The 19765-nt window shown below is 52.4% G+C and overlaps 1 protein-coding gene across 1 annotated transcript in view; it reads left to right on the forward strand.

Moving 5' to 3' along the window:
* Positions 1-19179, forward strand: part of LOC133629216 (dolichyl-diphosphooligosaccharide--protein glycosyltransferase subunit DAD1-like) — a 31880-nt gene extending 12701 nt beyond the window's left edge. Inside the window, exon 3 of the mRNA XM_062019876.1 lies at positions 18978-19179. The gene's annotated coding sequence lies outside the window, so the exon portion shown is untranslated. The remainder of the gene's footprint in view (positions 1-18977) is intronic.
* The last annotated feature ends 586 nt before the right edge of the window (positions 19180-19765 follow it).

Below are 19765 nucleotides of genomic sequence, written 5' to 3' on the forward strand. Positions count from 1 at the left end.
ACACACAGAGTTTGGTGCAGGAAGGTGAAGGACAGAGGTGGGAGTTTAGGACACACACACAGAATTTGGTGCAGGAAGGTGAAGGACAGAGGTGGGAGTTTAGGACACACACACAGAGTTTGGTGCAGAAGGTGAAGGACAGAGGTGGGAGTTTAGGACACACACACACAGTTTGGTGCAGGAAGGTGAAGGACAGAGGTGGGAGTTTAGGACACACAGAGATTGGTGCAGGAAGATGGAGGACAGAGGTGGGAGTTTAGGACACACAGAGTTTGGTGCAGGAAGGTGGAGGACAGAGGTGGGAGTTTAGGACACACAGAGTTTGGTGCAGGAAGGTGGAGGACAGAGGTGGGAGTTTAGGACACACACACACAGTTTGGTGCAGGAAGGTGAAGGACAGAGGTGGGAGTTTAGGACACACAGAGTTTGGTGCAGGAAGGTGAAGGACAGAGGTGGGAGTTTAGGACACACAGAGTTTGGTGCAGGAAGGTGAAGGACAGAGGTGGGAGTTTAGGACACACACACAGAGTTTGGTGCAGAAGGTGAAGGACAGAGGTTGGAGTTTAGGACACACACACAGAGTTTGGTGCAGGAAGGTGAAGGACAGAGGTGGGAGTTTAGGACACACAGAGTTTGGTGCAGGAAAGTGGAGGACAGAGGTGGGAGTTTAGGACACACAGAGTTTGGTGCAGGAAGGTGGAGGACAGAGGTGGGAGTTTAGGACACACACACAGAGTTTGGTGCAAGAAGGTGGAGGACAGAGGTGGGAGTTTAGGACACACAGAGTTTGGTGCAGGAAGGTGGAGGACAGAGGTGGGAGTTTAGGACACACAGAGTTTGGTGCAGGAAGGTGGAGGACAGAGGTGGGAGTTTAGGACACACAGAGTTTGGTGCAGGAAGGTGGAGGACAGAGGTGGGAGTTTAGGACACACAGAGTTTGGTGCAGGAAGGTGGAGGACAGAGGTGGGAGTTTAGGACACACAGAGTTTGGTGCAGGAAGGTGAAGGACAGAGGTGGGAGTTTAGGACACACACACAGAGTTTGGTGCAGGAAGGTGAAGGACAGAGGTGGGAGTTTAGGACACACACACAGAGTTTGGTGCAGGAAGGTTTAGGACAGAGGTGGGAGTTTAGGACACACAGAGTTTGGTGCAGGAAGGTGAAGGACAGAGGTGGGAGTTTAGGACACACACACAGAGTTTGGTGCAGGAAGGTGAAGGACAGAGGTGGGAGTTTAGGACACACACACACAGTTTGGTGCAGGAAGGTGGAGGACAGAGGTGGGAGTTTAGGACACACACAGCTTGGTGCAGGAAGGTGAAGGACAGAGGTGGGAGTTTAGGACACACACACAGAGTTTGGTGCAGGAAGGTGGAGGACAGAGGTGGGAGTTTAGGACACACAGAGTTTGGTGCAGGAAGGTGGAGGACAGAGGTGGGAGTTTAGGACACACACACAGAGTTTGGTGCAGGAAGGTGAAGGACAGAGGTGGGAGTTTAGGACACACACACAGAGTTTGGTGCAGGAAGGTTTAGGACAGAGGTGGGAGTTTAGGACACACACACAGAGTTTGGTGCAGGAAGGTGGAGGACAGAGGTGGGAGTTTAGGACACACACACAGAGTTTGGTGCAGGAAGGTGAAGGACAGAGGTGGGAGTTTAGGACACACACACAGAGTTTGGTGCAGGAAGGTGGAGGACAGAGGTGGGAGTTTAGGACACACACACAGAGTTTGGTGCAGGAAGGTGGAGGACAGAGGAGGGAGTTTAGGACACACAGAGTTTGGTGCAGGAAGGTTTAGGACAGAGGTGGGAGTTTAGGACACACACACAGAGTTTGGTGCAGGAAGGTTTAGGACAAAGGTGGGAGTTTAGGACACACACACAGAGTTTGGTGCAGGAAGGTGGAGGACAGAGGTGGGAGTTTAGGACAGAGAGAGTTTGGTGCAGGAAGGTGAAGGACAGAGGTGGGAGTTTAGGACACACACAGAGTTTGGTGCAGGAAGGTGGAGGACAGAGGGGGGAGTTTAGGACACACAGAGTTTGGTGCAGGAAGGTGGAGGACAGAGGTGGGAGTTTAGGACACACACACAGAGTTTGGTGCAGGAAGGTGGAGGACAGAGGTGGGAGTTTAGGACACACACACAGAGTTTGGTGCAGGAAGGTGAAGGACAGAGGTGGGAGTTTAGGACACACAGAGTTTGGTGCAGGAAGGTGGAGGACAGAGGTGGGAGTTTAGGACACACACACAGAGTTTGGTGCAGGAAGGTGAAGGACAGAGATTGGAGTTTAGGACACACAGAGTTTGGTGCAGGAAGGTGGAGGACAGAGGTGGGAGTTTAGGACACACAGAGTTTGGTGCAGGAAGGTGAAGGACAGAGGTGGGAGTTTAGGACACACACAGTTTGGTGCAGGAAGGTGAAGGACAGAGGTGGGAGTTTAGGACACACACACACAGTTTGGTGCAGGAAGGTGAAGGACAGAGGTGGGAGTTTAGGACACACACACAGTGTTTGGTGCAGGAAGGTTGAGGACAGAGGTGGGAGTTTAGGGGACACACACAGAGTTTGGTGCAGAAAGGTGGAGGACAGAGGTGGGAGTTTAGGACACACACACAGAGTTTGGTGCAGGAAGGTGAAGGACAGAGGAGGGAGTTTAGGACACACACACAGAGTTTGGTGCAGGAAGGTGGAGGACAGAGGTGGGAGTTTAGGACACACAGAGTTTGGTGCAGGAAGGTTTAGGACAGAGGTGGGAGTTTAGGACAAACACACAGAGTTTGGTGCAGGAAGGTTTAGGACAGAGGTGGGAGTTTAGGACACACACACAGAGTTTGGTGCAGGAAGGTGGAGGACAGAGGTGGGAGTTTAGGACACACAGAGTTTGGTGCAGGAAGGTGGAGGACAGAGGAGGGAGTTTAGGACACACAGAGTTTGGTGCAGGAAGGTTTAGGACAGAGGTGGGAGTTTAGGACACACACACAGAGTTTGGTGCAGGAAGGTTTAGGACAAAGGTGGGAGTTTAGGACACACACACAGAGTTTGGTGCAGGAAGGTGGAGGACAGAGGTGGGAGTTTAGGACAGAGAGAGTTTGGTGCAGGAAGGTGAAGGACAGAGGTGGGAGTTTAGGACACACACAGAGTTTGGTGCAGGAAGGTGGAGGACAGAGGGGGGAGTTTAGGACACACAGAGTTTGGTGCAGGAAGGTGGAGGACAGAGGTGGGAGTTTAGGACACACACACAGAGTTTGGTGCAGGAAGGTGGAGGACAGAGGTGGGAGTTTAGGACACACACACAGAGTTTGGTGCAGGAAGGTGAAGGACAGAGGTGGGAGTTTAGGACACACAGAGTTTGGTGCAGGAAGGTGGAGGACAGAGGTGGGAGTTTAGGACACACACACAGAGTTTGGTGCAGGAAGGTGAAGGACAGAGGTGGGAGTTTAGGACACACACACAGAGTTTGGTGCAGGAAGGTGAAGGACAGAGATTGGAGTTTAGGACACACAGAGTTTGGTGCTGGAAGGTGGAGGACAGAGGTGGGAGTTTAGGACACACAGAGTTTGGTGCAGGAAGGTGGAGGACAGAGATTGGAGTTTAGGACACACAGAGTTTGGTGCAGGAAGGTGGAGGACAGAGGTGGGAGTTTAGGACACACAGAGTTTGGTGCAGGAAGGTGAAGGACAGAGGTGGGAGTTTAGGACACACAGAGTTTGGTGCAGGAAGGTGGAGGACAGAGGTGGGAGTTTAGGACACACACACACAGTTTGGTGCAGGAAGGTGAAGGACAGAGGTGGGAGTTTAGGACACACACACAGTGTTTGGTGCAGGAAGGTTGAGGACAGAGGTGGGAGTTTAGGGGACACACACAGAGTTTGGTGCAGAAAGGTGGAGGACAGAGGTGGGAGTTTAGGACACACACACAGAGTTTGGTGCAGGAAGGTGAAGGACAGAGGTGGGAGTTTAGGACACACACACACAGTTTGGTGCAGGAAGGTGAAGGACAGAGGTGGGAGTTTAGGACACACACACAGTGTTTGGTGCAGGAAGGTTGAGGACAGAGGTGGGAGTTTAGGGGACACACACAGAGTTTGGTGCAGAAAGGTGGAGGACAGAGGTGGGAGTTTAGGACACACACACAGAGTTTGGTGCAGGAAGGTGAAGGACAGAGGTGGGAGTTTAGGACACACACACAGAGTTTGGTGCAGGAAGGTGAAGGACAGAGGTGAGAGTTTAGGACACACAGAGTTTGGTGCAGGAAGGTGGAGGACAGAGGAGTGAGTTTAGGACACACAGAGTTTGGTGCAGGAAGGTTTAGGACAGAGGTGGGAGTTTAGGACACACACACAGAGTTTGGTGCAGGAAGGTTTAGGACAGAGGTGGGAGTTTAGGACACACACACAGAGTTTGGTGCAGGAAGGTTTAGGACAGAGGTGGGAGTTTAGGACACACACACAGAGTTTGGTGCAGGAAGGTGAAGGACAGAGGTGGGAGTTTAGGACACACAGAGTTTGGTGCAGGAAGGTGAAGGACAGAGGTGGGAGTTTAGGACACACACACAGAGTTTGGTGCAGGAAGGTGAAGGACAGAGGTGGGAGTTTAGGACACACAGAGTTTGGTGCAGGAAGGTGAAGGACAGAGGTGGGAGTTTAGGACACACACACAGAGTTTGGTGCAGGAAGGTGAAGGACAGAGGTGGGAGTTTAGGACACAGAGAGTTTGGTGCAGGAAGGTGGAGGACAGAGGTGGGAGTTTAGGACACACAGAGTTTGGTGCAGGAAGGTGAAGGACAGAGGTGGGAGTTTAGGACACACACACACAGTTTGGTGCAGGAAGGTGAAGGACAGAGGTGGGAGTTTAGGACACACACAGTTTGGTGCAGGAAGGTGGAGGACAGAGGTGGGAGTTTAGGACACACACACAGAGTTTGGTGCAGAAGGTGGAGGACAGAGGTGGGAGTTTAGGACACACACACAGAGTTTGGTGCAGGAAGGTGAAGGACAGAGGTGGGAGTTTAGGACACACACACAGAGTTTGGTGCAGGAAGGTGGTGGACAGAGGTGGGAGTTTAGGACACACACACAGAGTTTGGTGCAGGAAGGTGGAGGACAGAGGTGGGAGTTTAGGACACACAGAGTTTGGTGCAGGAAGGTGAAGGACAGAGGTGGGAGTTTAGGACACACACACAGAATTTGGTGCAGGAAGGTGAAGGACAGAGGTGGGAGTTTAGGACACACACACAGAGTTTGGTGCAGAAGGTGAAGGACAGAGGTGGGAGTTTAGGACACACACACACAGTTTGGTGCAGGAAGGTGAAGGACAGAGGTGGGAGTTTAGGACACACAGAGATTGGTGCAGGAAGATGGAGGACAGAGGTGGGAGTTTAGGACACACAGAGTTTGGTGCAGGAAGGTGGAGGACAGAGGTGGGAGTTTAGGACACACAGAGTTTGGTGCAGGAAGGTGGAGGACAGAGGTGGGAGTTTAGGACACACACACACAGTTTGGTGCAGGAAGGTGAAGGACAGAGGTGGGAGTTTAGGACACACAGAGTTTGGTGCAGGAAGGTGAAGGACAGAGGTGGGAGTTTAGGACACACAGAGTTTGGTGCAGGAAGGTGAAGGACAGAGGTGGGAGTTTAGGACACACACACAGAGTTTGGTGCAGAAGGTGAAGGACAGAGGTTGGAGTTTAGGACACACACACAGAGTTTGGTGCAGGAAGGTGAAGGACAGAGGTGGGAGTTTAGGACACACAGAGTTTGGTGCAGGAAAGTGGAGGACAGAGGTGGGAGTTTAGGACACACAGAGTTTGGTGCAGGAAGGTGGAGGACAGAGGTGGGAGTTTAGGACACACACACAGAGTTTGGTGCAAGAAGGTGGAGGACAGAGGTGGGAGTTTAGGACACACAGAGTTTGGTGCAGGAAGGTGGAGGACAGAGGTGGGAGTTTAGGACACACAGAGTTTGGTGCAGGAAGGTGGAGGACAGAGGTGGGAGTTTAGGACACACAGAGTTTGGTGCAGGAAGGTGGAGGACAGAGGTGGGAGTTTAGGACACACAGAGTTTGGTGCAGGAAGGTGGAGGACAGAGGTGGGAGTTTAGGACACACAGAGTTTGGTGCAGGAAGGTGAAGGACAGAGGTGGGAGTTTAGGACACACACACAGAGTTTGGTGCAGGAAGGTGAAGGACAGAGGTGGGAGTTTAGGACACACACACAGAGTTTGGTGCAGGAAGGTTTAGGACAGAGGTGGGAGTTTAGGACACACAGAGTTTGGTGCAGGAAGGTGAAGGACAGAGGTGGGAGTTTAGGACACACACACAGAGTTTGGTGCAGGAAGGTGAAGGACAGAGGTGGGAGTTTAGGACACACACACACAGTTTGGTGCAGGAAGGTGGAGGACAGAGGTGGGAGTTTAGGACACACACAGCTTGGTGCAGGAAGGTGAAGGACAGAGGTGGGAGTTTAGGACACACACACAGAGTTTGGTGCAGGAAGGTGGAGGACAGAGGTGGGAGTTTAGGACACACAGAGTTTGGTGCAGGAAGGTGGAGGACAGAGGTGGGAGTTTAGGACACACACACAGAGTTTGGTGCAGGAAGGTGAAGGACAGAGGTGGGAGTTTAGGACACACACACAGAGTTTGGTGCAGGAAGGTTTAGGACAGAGGTGGGAGTTTAGGACACACACACAGAGTTTGGTGCAGGAAGGTGGAGGACAGAGGTGGGAGTTTAGGACACACACACAGAGTTTGGTGCAGGAAGGTGGAGGACAGAGGTGGGAGTTTAGGACACACACACAGAGTTTGGTGCAGGAAGGTGAAGGACAGAGGTGGGAGTTTAGGACACACACACAGAGTTTGGTGCAGGATGGTGAAGGACAGAGGTGGGAGTTTAGGACACACAGAGTTTGGTGCAGGAAGCTGAAGGACAGAGGTGGGAGTTTAGGACACACACACAGAGTTTGGTGCAGGAAGGTGGAGGACAGAGGTGGGAGTTTAGGACACACAGAGTTTGGTGCAGGAAGGTGAAGGACAGAGGTGGGAGTTTAGGACACACAGAGTTTGGTGCAGGAAGGTGGAGGACAGAGGTGGGAGTTTAGGACACACAGAGTTTGGTGCAGGAAGGTGGAGGACAGAGGTGGGAGTTTAGGACACACACACAGAGTTTGGTGCAGGAAGGTGAAGGACAGAGGTGGGAGTTTAGGACACACACAGTTTGGTGCAGGAAGGTGGAGGACAGAGGTGGGAGTTTAGGACACACACACAGAGTTTGGTGCAGAAGGTGGAGGACAGAGGTGGGAGTTTAGGACACACACACAGAGTTTGGTGCAGGAAGGTGAAGGACAGAGGTGGGAGTTTAGGACACACACACAGAGTTTGGTGCAGGAAGGTGGTGGACAGAGGTGGGAGTTTAGGACACACACACAGAGTTTGGTGCAGGAAGGTGGAGGACAGAGGTGGGAGTTTAGGACACACAGAGTTTGGTGCAGGAAGGTGAAGGACAGAGGTGGGAGTTTAGGACACACACACAGAATTTGGTGCAGGAAGGTGAAGGACAGAGGTGGGAGTTTAGGACACACACACAGAGTTTGGTGCAGAAGGTGAAGGACAGAGGTGGGAGTTTAGGACACACACACAGAATTTGGTGCAGGAAGGTGAAGGACAGAGGTGGGAGTTTAGGACACACACACAGAGTTTGGTGCAGAAGGTGAAGGACAGAGGTGGGAGTTTAGGACACACACACACAGTTTGGTGCAGGAAGGTGAAGGACAGAGGTGGGAGTTTAGGACACACAGAGATTGGTGCAGGAAGATGGAGGACAGAGGTGGGAGTTTAGGACACACAGAGTTTGGTGCAGGAAGGTGGAGGACAGAGGTGGGAGTTTAGGACACACAGAGTTTGGTGCAGGAAGGTGGAGGACAGAGGTGGGAGTTTAGGACACACACACACAGTTTGGTGCAGGAAGGTGAAGGACAGAGGTGGGAGTTTAGGACACACAGAGTTTGGTGCAGGAAGGTGAAGGACAGAGGTGGGAGTTTAGGACACACAGAGTTTGGTGCAGGAAGGTGAAGGACAGAGGTGGGAGTTTAGGACACACACACAGAGTTTGGTGCAGAAGGTGAAGGACAGAGGTTGGAGTTTAGGACACACACACAGAGTTTGGTGCAGGAAGGTGAAGGACAGAGGTGGGAGTTTAGGACACACAGAGTTTGGTGCAGGAAAGTGGAGGACAGAGGTGGGAGTTTAGGACACACAGAGTTTGGTGCAGGAAGGTGGAGGACAGAGGTGGGAGTTTAGGACACACACACAGAGTTTGGTGCAAGAAGGTGGAGGACAGAGGTGGGAGTTTAGGACACACAGAGTTTGGTGCAGGAAGGTGGAGGACAGAGGTGGGAGTTTAGGACACACAGAGTTTGGTGCAGGAAGGTGGAGGACAGAGGTGGGAGTTTAGGACACACAGAGTTTGGTGCAGGAAGGTGGAGGACAGAGGTGGGAGTTTAGGACACACAGAGTTTGGTGCAGGAAGGTGGAGGACAGAGGTGGGAGTTTAGGACACACAGAGTTTGGTGCAGGAAGGTGAAGGACAGAGGTGGGAGTTTAGGACACACACACAGAGTTTGGTGCAGGAAGGTGAAGGACAGAGGTGGGAGTTTAGGACACACACACAGAGTTTGGTGCAGGAAGGTGAAGGACAGAGGTGGGAGTTTAGGACACACACACAGAGTTTGGTGCAGGAAGGTTTAGGACAGAGGTGGGAGTTTAGGACACACAGAGTTTGGTGCAGGAAGGTGAAGGACAGAGGTGGGAGTTTAGGACACACACACAGAGTTTGGTGCAGGAAGGTGAAGGACAGAGGTGGGAGTTTAGGACACACACACACAGTTTGGTGCAGGAAGGTGGAGGACAGAGGTGGGAGTTTAGGACACACACAGCTTGGTGCAGGAAGGTGAAGGACAGAGGTGGGAGTTTAGGACACACACACAGAGTTTGGTGCAGGAAGGTGGAGGACAGAGGTGGGAGTTTAGGACACACAGAGTTTGGTGCAGGAAGGTGGAGGACAGAGGTGGGAGTTTAGGACACACACACAGAGTTTGGTGCAGGAAGGTGAAGGACAGAGGTGGGAGTTTAGGACACACACACAGAGTTTGGTGCAGGAAGGTTTAGGACAGAGGTGGGAGTTTAGGACACACACACAGAGTTTGGTGCAGGAAGGTGGAGGACAGAGGTGGGAGTTTAGGACACACACACAGAGTTTGGTGCAGGAAGGTGGAGGACAGAGGTGGGAGTTTAGGACACACACACAGAGTTTGGTGCAGGAAGGTGAAGGACAGAGGTGGGAGTTTAGGACACACACACAGAGTTTGGTGCAGGATGGTGAAGGACAGAGGTGGGAGTTTAGGACACACACACACAGTTTGGTGCAGGAAGGTGGAGGACAGAGGTGGGAGTTTAGGACACACAGAGTTTGGTGCAGGAAGGTGGAGGACAGAGGTGGGAGTTTAGGACACACACACAGAGTTTGGTGCAGGAAGGTGGAGGACAGAGGTGGGAGTTTAGAACACACAGAGTTTGGTGCAGGAAGGTGGAGGACAGAGGTGGGAGTTTAGGACACACACACAGAGTTTGGTGCAGGAAGGTGAAGGACAGAGGTGGGAGTTTAGGACACACAGAGTTTGGTGCAGGAAGGTGAAGGACAGAGGTGGGAGTTTAGGACACACAGAGTTTGGTGCAGGAAGGTGAAGGACAGAGGTGGGAGTTTAGGACACACAGAGTTTGGTGCAGGAAGGTGAAGGACAGAGGTGGGAGTTTAGGACACACACAGTTTGGTGCAGGAAGGTGGAGGACAGAGGTGGGAGTTTAGGACACACACACAGAGTTTGGTGCAGGAAGGTGAAGGACAGAGGTGGGAGTTTAGGACACACACACAGAGTTTGGTGCAGGAAGGTGGAGGACAGAGGTGGGAGTTTAGGACACACACACAGAGTTTGGTGCAGGAAGGTGAAGGACAGAGGTGGGAGTTTAGGACACACACACAGAGTTTGGTGCAGGAAGGTGGAGGACAGAGGTGGGAGTTTAGGACACACACACAGAGTTTGGTGCAGGAAGGTGGAGGACAGAGGTGGGAGTTTAGGACACACACACACAGTTTGGTGCAGGAAGGTGAAGGACAGAGGTGGGAGTTTAGGACACACAGAGTTTGGTGCAGGAAGGTGGAGGACAGAGGTGGGAGTTTAGGACACACACACAGAGTTTGGTGCAGGAAGGTGAAGGACAGAGGTGGGAGTTTAGGACACACAGAGTTTGGTGCAGGAAGGTGGAGGACAGAGGTGGGAGTTGAGGACACACACACACAGTTTGGTGCAGGAAGGTGAAGGACAGAGGTGGGAGTTTAGGACACACAGAGTTTGGTGCAGGAAGGTGAAGGACAGAGGTGGGAGTTTAGGACACACAGAGTTTGGTGCAGGAAGGTGAAGGACAGAGGTGGGAGTTTAGGACACACACAGTTTGGTGCAGGAAGGTGAAAGACAGAGGTGGGAGTTTAGGACACACACACAGAGTTTGGTGCAGAAGGTGAAGGACAGAGGCGGGAGTTTAGGACACACACACAGAGTTTGGTGCAGGAAGGTGGAGGACAGAGGTGGGAGTTTAGGACACAGAGTTTGGTGCAGGAAGGTGAAGGACAGAGGTGGGAGTTTAGGACACACACACAGAGTTTGGTGCAGGAAGGTGAAGGACAGAGGTGGGAGTTTAGGACACACACACAGAGTTTGGTGCAGGAAGGTGAAGGACAGAGGTGGGAGTTTAGGACACACAGAGTTTGGTGCAGGAAGGTGAAGGACAGAGGTGGGAGTTTAGGACACACAGAGTTTGGTGCAGGAAGGTGGAGGACAGAGGTGGGAGTTTAGGACACACACACAGAGTTTGGTGCAGGAAGGTGAAGGACAGAGGTGGGAGTTTAGGACACACACACAGAGTTTGGTGCAGGAAGGTGAAGGACAGAGGTGGGAGTTTAGGACACACACACAGAGTTTGGTGCAGGAAGGTGAAGGACAGAGGTGGGAGTTTAGGACACACACACAGAGTTTGGTGCAGGAAGGTGAAGGACAGAGGTGGGAGTTTAGGACACACAGAGTTTGGTGCAGGAAGGTGGAGGACAGAGGTGGGAGTTTAGGACACACAGAGTTTGGTGCAGGAAGGTGAAGGACAGAGGTGGGAGTTTAGGACACACAGAGTTTGGTGCAGGAAGGTGGAGGACAGAGGTGGGAGTTTAGGACACACACACAGAGTTTGGTGCAGGAAGGTGAAGGACAGAGGTGGGAGTTTAGGACACACACAGCTTGGTGCAGGAAGGTGAAGGACAGAGGTGGGAGTTTAGGACACACACACAGAGTTTGGTGCAGGAAGGTGGAGGACAGAGGTGGGAGTTTAGGACACACAGAGTTTGGTGCAGGAAGGTGGAGGACAGAGGTGGGAGTTTAGGACACACACACAGAGTTTGGTGCAGGAAGGTGAAGGACAGAGGTGGGAGTTTAGGACACACACACAGAGTTTGGTGCAGGAAGGTTTAGGACAGAGGTGGGAGTTTAGGACACACACACAGAGTTTGGTGCAGGAAGGTGGAGGACAGAGGTGGGAGTTTAGGACACACACACAGAGTTTGGTGCAGGAAGGTGGAGGACAGAGGTGGGAGTTTAGGACACACACACAGAGTTTGGTGCAGGAAGGTGAAGGACAGAGGTGGGAGTTTAGGACACACACACAGAGTTTGGTGCAGGATGGTGAAGGACAGAGGTGGGAGTTTAGGACACACACACACAGTTTGGTGCAGGAAGGTGGAGGACAGAGGTGGGAGTTTAGGACACACAGAGTTTGGTGCAGGAAGGTGAAGGACAGAGGTGGGAGTTTAGGACACACACACAGAGTTTGGTGCAGGAAGGTGAAGGACAGAGGTGGGAGTTTAGGACACACAGAGTTTGGTGCAGGAAGGTGGAGGACAGAGGTGGGAGTTTAGGACACACACACAGAGTTTGGTGCAGGAAGGTGAAGGACAGAGGTGGGAGTTTAGGACACACAGAGTTTGGTGCAGGAATGTGAAGGACAGAGGTGGGAGTTTAGGACACACACACAGAGTTTGGTGCAGGAAGGTGGAGGACAGAGGTGGGAGTTTAGGAGACACAGAGTTTGGTGCAGGAAGGTGAAGGACAGAGGTGGGAGTTTAGGACACACAGAGTTTGGTGCAGGAAGGTGAAGGACAGAGGTGGGAGTTTAGGACACACAGAGTTTGGTGCAGGAAGATGGAGGACAGAGGTGGGAGTTTAGGACACACAGAGTTTGGTGCAGGAAGGTGAAGGACAGAGGTGGGACTTTAGGACACACAGAGTTTGGTGCAGGAAGGTGAAGGACAGAGGTGGGAGTTTAGGACACACAGAGTTTGGTGCAGGAAGGTGAAGGACAGAGGTGGGAGTTTAGGACACACACACAGAGTTTGGTGCAGGAAGGTGAAGGACAGAGGTGGGAGTTTAGGACACACAGAGTTTGGTGCAGAAGGTGGAGGACAGAGGTGGGAGTTTAGGACACACACACAGAGTTTGGTGCAGGAAGGTGGAGGACAGAGGTGGGAGTTTAGGACACACAGAGTTTGGTGCAGAAGGTGAAGGACAGAGGTGGGAGTTTAGGACACACAGAGTTTGGTGCAGGAAGGTGGAGGACAGAGGTGGGAGTTTAGGACACACACACAGAGTTTGGTGCAGGAAGGTGAAGGACAGAGGTGGGAGTTTAGGACACACAGAGTTTGGTGCAGGAATGTGAAGGACAGAGGTGGGAGTTTAGGACACACACACAGAGTTTGGTGCAGGAAGGTGGAGGACAGAGGTGGGAGTTTAGGAGACACAGAGTTTGGTGCAGGAAGGTGAAGGACAGAGGTGGGAGTTTAGGACACACAGAGTTTGGTGCAGGAAGGTGAAGGACAGAGGTGGGAGTTTAGGACACACAGAGTTTGGTGCAGGAAGGTGGAGGACAGAGGTGGGAGTTTAGGACACACAGAGTTTGGTGCAGGAAGGTGAAGGACAGAGGTGGGACTTTAGGACACACAGAGTTTGGTGCAGGAAGGTGAAGGACAGAGGTGGGAGTTTAGGACACACAGAGTTTGGTGCAGGAAGGTGAAGGACAGAGGTGGGAGTTTAGGACACACAGAGTTTGGTGCAGGAAGGTGGAGGACAGAGGTGGGAGTTTAGGACACACAGAGTTTGGTGCAGGAAGGTGAAGGACAGAGGTGGGAGTTTAGGACACACACACACAGAGTTTGGTGCAGGAAGGTGGAGGACAGAGGTGGGAGTTTAGGACACACAGAGTTTGGTGCAGGAAGGTGAAGGACAGAGGTGGGAGTTTAGGACACACAGAGTTTGGTGCAGGAAGGTGAAGGACAGAGGTGGGAGTTTAGGACACACACACAGAGTTTGGTGCAGGAAGGTGAAGGACAGAGGTGGGAGTTTAGGACACACAGAGTTTGGTGCAGGAAGGTTTAGGACAGAGGTGGGAGTTTAGGACACACACACAGAGTTTGGTGCAGGAAGGTTTAGGACAGAGGTGGGAGTTTAGGACACACACACAGAGTTTGGTGCAGGAAGGTTTAGGACAGAGGTGGGAGTTTAGGACACACAGAGTTTGGTGCAGGAAGGTGAAGGACAGAGGTGGGAGTTTAGGACACACACACACAGTATGGTGCAGGAAGGTGAAGGACAGAGGTGGGAGTTTAGGACACACACACAGAGTTTGGTGCAGGAAGGTGGAGGACAGAGGTGGGAGTTTAGGACAGAGAGAGTTTGGTGCAGGAAGGTGAAGGACAGAGGTGGGAGTTTAGGACACACAGAGTTTGGTGCAGGAAGGTGAATGACAGAGGTGGGAGTTTAGGACACACACACAGAGTTTGGTGCAGGAAGGTGAAGGACAGAGGTGGGAGTTTAGGACACACAGAGTTTGTTGCAGGAAGGTGAAGGACAGAGGTGGGAGTTTAGGACACAGAGTTTGGTGCAGGAAGGTGAAGGACAGAGGTGGGAGTTTAGGACACACACACACAGAGTTTGGTGCAGGAAGGTGAAGGACAGAGGTGGGAGTTTAGGACACACACACACAGTTTGGTGCAGGAAGGTGGAGGACAGAGGTGGGAGTTTAGGACACACACACAGAGTTTGGTGCAGGAAGGTGGAGGACAGAGGTGGGAGTTTAGGACAGAGAGAGTTTGGTGCAGGAAGGTGAAGGACAGAGGTGGGAGTTTAGGACACACAGAGTTTGGTGCAGGAAGGTGAATGACAGAGGTGGGAGTTTAGGACACACACACAGAGTTTGGTGCAGGAAGGTGAAGGACAGAGGTGGGAGTTTAGGACACACAGAGTTTGTTGCAGGAAGGTGAAGGACAGAGGTGGGAGTTTAGGACACAGAGTTTGGTGCAGGAAGGTGAAGGACAGAGGTGGGAGTTTAGGACACACACACACAGAGTTTGGTGCAGGAAGGTGAAGGACAGAGGTGGGAGTTTAGGACACACACACACAGTTTGGTGCAGGAAGGTGGAGGACAGAGGTGGGAGTTTAGGACACACACACAGAGTTTGGTGCAGGAAGGTGAAGGACAGAGGTGGGAGTTTAGGACACACAGAGTTTGGTGCAGGAAGGTGGAGGACAGAGGTGGGAGTTTAGGACACACACACAGAGTTTGGTGCAGGAAGGTGAAGGACAGAGGTGGGAGTTTAGGACACACAGAGTTTGGTGCAGGAAGGTGAAGGACAGAGGTGGGAGTTTAGGACACACACACAGAGTTTGGTGCAGGAAGGTGAAGGACAGAGGTGGGAGTTTAGGACACACACACAGAGTTTGGTGCAGGAAGGTGAAGGACAGAGATGGGAGTTTAGGACACACACACAGAGTTTGGTGCAGGAAGGTGGAGGACAGAGATGGGAGTTTAGGACACACACACAGAGTTTGGTGCAGGAAGGTGGAGGACAGAGATGGGAGTTTAGGACACACAGAGTTTGGTGCAGGAAGGTGAAGGACAGAGATGGGAGTTTAGGACACACAGAGTTTGGTGCAGGAAGGTGAAGGACAGAGGTGGGAGTTTAGGACACACAGAGTTTGGTGCAGGAAGGTGAAGGACAGAGGTGGGAGTTTAGGACACACAGAGTTTGGTGCAGGAAGGTGGAGGACAGAGGTGGGAGTTTAGGACACACAGAGTTTGGTGCAGGAAGGTGAAGGACAGAGGTGGGAGTTTAGGACACACAGAGTTTGGTGCAGGAAGGTGGAGGACAGAGGTGGGAGTTTAGGACACACAGAGTTTGGTGCAGAAGGTGAAGGACAGAGGTGGGAGTTTAGGACACACAGAGTTTGGTGCAGGAAGGTGGAGGACAGAGGTGGGAGTTTAGGACACACACACAGAGTTTGGTGCAGGAAGGTGGACAGAGGTGGGAGTTTAGGACACACACACAGAGTTTGGTGCAGGAAGGTGAAGGACAGAGGTGGGAGTTTAGGACACACACACAGAGTTTGGTGCAGGAAGGTGAAGGACAGAGGTGGGAGTTTAGGACACACAGAGTTTGGTGCAGGAAGGTGAAGGACAGAGGTGGGAGTTTAGGACACACAGAGTTTGGTGCAGAAGGTGAAGGACAGAGGTGGGAGTTTAGGACACACAGAGTTTGGTGCAGGAAGGTGAAGGACAGAGGTGGGAGTTTAGGACACACACACAGAGTTTGGTGCAGGAAGGTGGAGGACAGAGGTGGGAGTTTAGGACACACAGAGTTTGGTGCAGGAAGGTGAAGGACAGAGGTGGGAGTTTAGGACACACAGAGTTTGGTGCAGAAGGTGAAGGACAGAGGTGGGAGTTTAGGACACACAGAGTTTGGTGCAGGAAGGTGGTGGACAGAGGTGGGAGTTTAGGACACACAGAGTTTGGTGCAGGAAGGTGGAGGACAGAGATGGGAGTTTAGGACACACACACAGAGTTTGGTGCAGGAAGGTGGAGGACAGAGATGGGAGTTTAGGACACACACACAGAGTTTGGTGCAGGAAGGTGGAGGACAGAGGTGGGAGTTTAGGACACACACACAGAGTTTGGTGCAGAAGGTGAAGGACAGAGGTGGGAGTTTAGGACACACACACAGAGTTTGGTGCAGGAAGGTGGAGGACAGAGGTGGGAGTTTAGGACACACAGAGTTTGGTGCAGAAGGTGAAGGACAGAGGTGGGAGTTTAGGACACACAGAGTTTGGTGCAGGAAGGTGGAGGACAGAGGTGGGAGTTTAGGACACACAGAGTTTGGTGCAGGAAGGTGAAGGACAGAGGTGGGAGTTTAGGACACACAGAGTTTGGTGCAGGAAGGTGAAGGACAGAGGTGGGAGTTTAGGACACACAGAGTTTGGTGCAGAAGGTGGAGGACAGAGGTGGGAGTTTAGGACACACACACAGAGTTTGGTGCAGAAGGTGAAGGACAGAGGTGGGAGTTTAGGAGAGACACACAGAGTTTGGTGCAGGAAGGTGGAGGACAGAGGTGGGAGTTTAGGACACACACACAGAGTTTGGTGCAGGAAGGTGAAGGACAGAGGTGGGAGTTTAGGACACACACACAGAGTTTGGTGCAGGAAGGTGAAGGACAGAGATGGGAGTTTAGGACACACACACAGAGTTTGGTGCAGGAAGGTGAAGGACAGAGGTGGGAGTTTAGGACACACACACAGAGTTTGGTGCAGGAAGGTGGAGGACAGAGGTGGGAGTTTAGGACACACACACAGAGTTTGGTGCAGGAAGGTGAAGGACAGAGGTGGGAGTTTAGGACACACACACAGAGTTTGGTGCAGGAAGGTGAAGGACAGAGGTGGGAGTTTAGGACACACAGAGTTTGGTGCAGGAAGGTGGAGGACAGAGGTGGGAGTTTAGGACACACAGAGTTTGGTGCAGGAAGGTGGAGGACAGAGGTGGGAGTTTAGGACACACAGAGTTTGGTGCAGGAAGGTGAAGGACAGAGGTGGGAGTTTAGGACACACAGAGTTTGGTGCAGGAAGGTGAAGGACAGAGGTGGGAGTTTAGGACACACAGAGTTTGGTGCAGGAAGGTGAAGGACAGAGGTGGGAGTTTAGGACACACACACAGAGTTTGGTGCAGGAAGGTGGAGGACAGAGGTGGGAGTTTAGGACACACAGAGTTTGGTGCAGGAAGGTGAAGGACAGAGGTGGGAGTTTAGGACACACACACAGAGTTTGGTGCAGGAAGGTGAAGGACAGAGGTGGGAGTTTAGGACACACACACAGAGTTTGGTGCAGGAAGGTGAAGGACAGAGGTGGGAGTTTAGGACACACAGAGTTTGGTGCAGGAAGGTGAAGGACAGAGGTGGGAGTTTAGGACACACAGAGTTTGGTGCAGGAAGGTGAAGGACAGAGGTGGGAGTTTAGGACACACAGAGTTTGGTGCAGGAAGGTGAAGAACAGAGGTGGGAGTTTAGGACACACACACAGAGTTTGGTGCAGGAAGGTGAAGGACAGAGGTGGGAGTTTAGGACACACACACAGAGTTTGGTGCAGGAAGGTTTAGGACAAAGGTGGGAGTTTAGGACACACACACAGAGTTTGGTGCAGGAAGGTGGAGGACAGAGGTGGGAGTTTAGGACAGAGAGAGTTTGGTGCAGGAAGGTGAAGGACAGAGGTGGGAGTTTAGGACACACACAGAGTTTGGTGCAGGAAGGTGGAGGACAGAGGGGGGAGTTTAGGACACACAGAGTTTGGTGCAGGAAGGTGGAGGACAGAGGTGGGAGTTTAGGACACACACACAGAGTTTGGTGCAGGAAGGTGGAGGACAGAGGTGGGAGTTTAGGACACACACACAGAGTTTGGTGCAGGAAGGTGAAGGACAGAGGTGGGAGTTTAGGACACACAGAGTTTGGTGCAGGAAGGTGGAGGACAGAGGTGGGAGTTTAGGACACACACACAGAGTTTGGTGCAGGAAGGTGAAGGACAGAGGTGGGAGTTTAGGACACACACACAGAGTTTGGTGCAGGAAGGTGAAGGACAGAGATTGGAGTTTAGGACACACAGAGTTTGGTGCAGGAAGGTGGAGGACAGAGGTGGGAGTTTAGGACACACAGAGTTTGGTGCAGGAAGGTGAAGGACAGAGGTGGGAGTTTAGGACACACACAGTTTGGTGCAGGAAGGTGAAGGACAGAGGTGGGAGTTTAGGACACACACACACAGTTTGGTGCAGGAAGGTGAAGGACAGAGGTGGGAGTTTAGGACACACACACAGTGTTTGGTGCAGGAAGGTTGAGGACAGAGGTGGGAGTTTAGGGGACACACACAGAGTTTGGTGCAGAAAGGTGGAGGACAGAGGTGGGAGTTTAGGACACACACACAGAGTTTGGTGCAGGAAGGTGAAGGACAGAGGTGGGACTTTAGGACACACACACAGAGTTTGGTGCAGGAAGGTGAAGGACAGAGGTGGGAGTTTAGGACACACACACAGAGTTTGGTGCAGGAAGGTGAAGGACAGAGGTGGGAGTTTAGGACACACAGAGTTTGGTGCAGGAAGGTGAAGGACAGAGGTGGGAGTTTAGGACACACAGAGTTTGGTGCAGGAAGGTGAAGGACAGAGGTGGGAGTTTAGGACACACAGAGTTTGGTGCAGGAAGGTGAAGGACAGAGGTGGGAGTTTAGGACACACACACAGAGTTTGGTGCAGGAAGGTGAAGGACAGAGTTGGGAGTTTAGGACACACAGAGTTTGGTGCAGGGAGGTGAAGGACAGAGGTGGGAGTTTAGGACACACACACAGAGTTTGGTGCAGGAAGGTGGAGGACAGAGGTGGGAGTTTAGGACACACAGAGTTTGGTGCAGGAAGGTGGAGCACAGGCCTTATTGTTTCTGTTGCCAGAGGCTACAGGATCATTGGAGCCTGTGGGATGTTTCCTCTCCCTTTAGCAGAGACATTGCTTCTGTTGCCTTCCTCTCTTTCCAGGTCTGGAATTGCTCCTGAGCTCTGCTGCCAAAGCCTGGCACCAGGACGTGTGTTTCAGCAGCAGACTCCTGAACCTGCCTCCTTGGCAGGGCAATGCTCAAGGGTTTTCCCCACAAACTGCCCTGTGGAGGGCTCTGCTGCCCCCTCACATTGCCTCAGTGCTGTAATCCTGCCTGTCAATAAAACCCTTTGTGATACTGCAGTCTTTTCCCTGTTGGTGGCAAGCACAGAGGTTCTTCTGACACTCAGGTTCCCTCTGAGGCAAAACTCCCTGCTTTTACCCTCCTCCCCAGCAGGTTTTGTTTCTGTGCCCCACTTTCAGAAGGAAGCAGGAGACAAGGAATGATGGAGACCCAGCTGCCACCTCCCCTTCCCATCCCCCTGTTCCCTGCACCTTTATCTTCTGGGATTGCATTGCCAGTGTACCCCCAGGCTTCCAGGCTGTGGAAGGTTTGGGTTGGGCTGTGGTTAGCACTCATGAGCAGAAGTACATCCCCAAGTGTACCTGTCTCCCCACAGGCCCATGGGGTTCAGCTGCATGTCCCAGCTGCACTCAGGCTCACTAAGGCTGGGCTCTGGTGCAGCCACTTGCCCACAGTGTTGGCTTTCCTTCAGCCTGATGTGCTCCTGCATTGTGTCCCAATGCTGCTTTGTCCTGATGTAAAGTCAGAGCCCTGTGGTGATGTGATGATGGGCACAGGATGAGATCCTAACCCCAGCCAGCCTCCCCCACACCTTTGGCTGCAGCATTTACCTTCAGGCATGAGGCTCCATCCTTGTGCTGATGC

The sequence above is a fragment of the Colius striatus genome, unplaced genomic scaffold (assembly GCF_028858725.1).
Source record: "Colius striatus isolate bColStr4 unplaced genomic scaffold, bColStr4.1.hap1 scaffold_34, whole genome shotgun sequence".
NCBI lineage: Eukaryota > Metazoa > Chordata > Aves > Coliiformes > Coliidae > Colius > Colius striatus.